This window comes from Gigantopelta aegis, unplaced genomic scaffold (assembly GCF_016097555.1).
Source record: "Gigantopelta aegis isolate Gae_Host unplaced genomic scaffold, Gae_host_genome ctg4068_pilon_pilon, whole genome shotgun sequence".
In the NCBI taxonomy this organism is placed as follows: Eukaryota; Metazoa; Mollusca; class Gastropoda; order Neomphalida; family Peltospiridae; genus Gigantopelta; species Gigantopelta aegis.
The window spans coordinates 18,227-21,744 of NW_024533661.1; the positions used below are offsets into that span (position 1 = coordinate 18,227).

The window sequence follows — 3,518 nt, forward strand, 5'->3', positions numbered from 1 at the left end:
CTCATGTCAGCAGCTGAGATCATTGAACAGCTTACTAATCGAATGCCATATCTTTTGTAATACAATCATATCTTTACATTATAGTGATAAACTGTATTAATTACCAACTTCTATCAAATGTGTATACCATACACAAGTAGACCTGAAAGGAAGAAGGGTACCATGGTCGATAAATATTTAGACTGTACTAACCTCAATTTGTGTCATCCATCTACAACTATGTACAGAAATTGGAATGTAAAAAGCTTAATCCCTTAAAATAACTTACAATACATGTACTTACCTCAATTTGCGTCATTGTCATCATAAAAGATCACACACAGTCGAGCAATAAACCTGCAATAGTACTGGAAATACATTAAGACAATAATACTGAAATACATTAAGACAATAATACTGAAATACATTAAAGACAATAATACTGAAATACATTAAGACAATAATACTGAAATACATTAAGACAATAGTACTGAAATACATTAAGACAATAATACTGAAATACATTAAGACAATAATACTGAAATACATTAAGACAATAATACTGAAATACATTAAGACAATAATACTGAAATACATTAAGACAATAATACTGAAATACATTAAGACAAATACTGAAATACATTAAGACAATAATACTGAAATACATTAAGACAATAATACTGAAATACATTTAAGACAATAATACTGAATACATGAAGATAATATTCTATAGTACATCTCCGGCAACACTTATCTCTAAAAAATATACCTCTAATTGTTAAAATACGTAATACTAAACAATACTTTAATTCAGCAGAAACTTCTATAATATTGACAATGTCTAGAATCGTATATTAGGCATAATAATTCTAAATTCCATAATTAAATTATTACAATGATCTTAGTTGTATAGGTTCTGTGAGCTCATTAGTTCAATCATTCAAGTGGAGGGCAAAAGTTTGTACAATCCTCTGTAGGAGATAAGTCTTTCACACCTTCCTTTGTAATTATCCATGGCACAGTTGTACATATTTTAGAGATAGTGCTAAAAAAGTTCAAAACATTTTAAAATGTGCTTTAAAAAGTGTTAAAATGTCAAAAAACATTTAAAATGTGATTTAAAAAGTGTTAAAAATGTTCAAAACATTTTAAAATGTGATTTAAAAAGTGTAAAAAATGTTCAAAACATTTTAAAATGTGCTAAAATGTGTTACATAAACTTCTAGTGCTAAAATGATACTAAAAGTCTTGCTTATGTCCTAAATTTTTTATGATTGTGCCAATCTGGTAACACTGATTCTCCGAAGTGCATTATAACTTTGTCGAAGGTGGAACTCTAGCCATGATGAGCCGCAGTTCAGTTGGACCAGTTCGTGGTTCTGCCAAAATTTCCATATTGTCCAGAAGTCTCTAAATATTTAAAACTAGCTAAAGTTGGTCAAGGAACATTTGGGTAAGTCATGAACGCGAAAGATCTTTTATTTGAATAGATATAAGTTATCTATAAATTAATTGAATCTCCGATATATTTTTAGGGAGGTTATTCAAGGCACGAGATCGCGAGACAGGTCGTCTTGTAGCTTTAAAGAAAGTATGTATGGACAAAGAGAGCAAAAAGGGGTAAGTATAACATTATTTGTATCAGTAATTCGTGGCAATATTTGAAAAAAAAGCCTTCAAATTCTAATAATTTGAAATGTAAATGTATTAATTAATGTTACATTAAAGCATATTTCTATCTGCTAGGACACAATCCAAAGTTTATATAATATCACTTGATGTGGTGACAATTCTCTTATACTATAGAGTTAATATTCTTATACTAGAGTTAATATAGTCATGATGGTTGCTCCATGTAGTACACACTGACCACATAATGTGGTATAATGTGCTGTTCCTACCTATAATACACCTGCACTTGCAAACAGACTAGTTTACAATGAGCATACAACACATGGATGAAGTATAGTGTAATATTTTGAAATATTGTCTAATAATGGTATCCTGTTTATGACGGTAGTTTGTGCTAACAACATGGACTTATAATTTAATAACTAGTTATAACATAATGAGCTAACCTATTTAGTTTCCACTAACTGTCAAATGTGTTGTAAGGCACTAGACAAGTACTAATACTTACTATATTGAGGTTACTATAAATTATGTACATGTTATTAATAAATTTCCTTAATTTTAGTTTCGATAACAGCATTGAGAGAAATACGTATACTACAGGTACTAAAACACAAAAACATCATCAATTTGGTTGAAGTATGTCATGACAAAGGTAACCCTTACTACACACAAAGACACCATTGTTGTTATGATTACATCTTTTCTACAGCTACTCCCTACAGTAGAGACAAAGGAGCATTACTTGGTGTTGGATTTCTTGAACACGATTTGCTGGTCTTCTTGAATGTAAAGAAGTCCATTTCTCTCTGGGTGAAATCAAAAATATTATGCAACAACTCTTTAATGCTCTTTTTTATATACATGTCAATAACATACTACATCGTGACATGAAGTCATCTAATATTTTGATGACACGTACTGGAGAACTGAGCTTGCCGACTTCGGACTAGCTCGTGCATTAACTATAAAGCCCAAATCAAAATTACACTAACGGAGTAGTGACATTGTGGTATCGTCCTCCTGAACTCTTATTGGGTGAGCAAAATTATGGCCGCTCTCAGTTGTTTATGTGGAGTGCTGGATGTATTAGCGGCCGAGATGTGGACTCGACGTCCGATACTGCCAAGGAAATACAGACAACACAAAAACAAATTACTCTTATATGTTCAATTGTGGATCAATTATACCCGAGGAATTGTGCCAGGAGTTGATAATCTCTTGAACATTATCAACAAAAGTTGGAACTGCCACCAGCTAAAGAGAATAGGAAAGTACGAGAGCGTCTCCGTCATTTTGTTGAAGATCTTATCACTAGATCTCATTGAGAGAACTTCTAGTTTTGGATCCAAAAAAAAGAATTGATGCTGATGCCGCTTTGGACCATGATTTCTTTGGAAAGATCCGCTTCCAACAGATCTCACTCGTACTTTATCAGCACTCGCCAGTTCAATGTTTGTAATGCATACTGGAAGGTATAGACCAGTAGTTGCTCCACGACCTGGTCGACCTACCTTCAAACGTGGTAGCCAGGTCATCTTCGTGATCGTGTATTTAATTGTCATAGCTGTTTTTATCAATTTTATTGTTTACTGACATAATAATAATGATATCATTATTAAATCATCAAAAAAAAACAAAAGGGAGGAATGTATTGAGGGATATATATGTCTATAAAAATTGAGATCATCTTAAAACCCTAATATGACTTGAAACTATTATTACAGTAAAAGAAGACAACTCTGGTGAATTGTCTCAAAAACAATAAGTCCAGCTAGAATACCAGCTAGAACATCAGATATACATGGTGTTGACCAATGAAGCACTCTTCAAGTGACACAGAGAGGGCCCGCAACCCCAAATTTGAGTCTTTATGTAAATGATGCTATACAGTAAAAATATACTGC

General features: G+C 32.2%; 1 pseudogene; it reads left to right on the plus strand.

Annotated features, from left to right (window-relative positions):
* The first annotated feature begins 816 nt into the window (after window positions 1–816).
* LOC121392553 lies at window positions 817–3,065 on the plus strand (annotated as a pseudogene).
* Window positions 3,066–3,518: the final 453 nt, after the last annotated feature.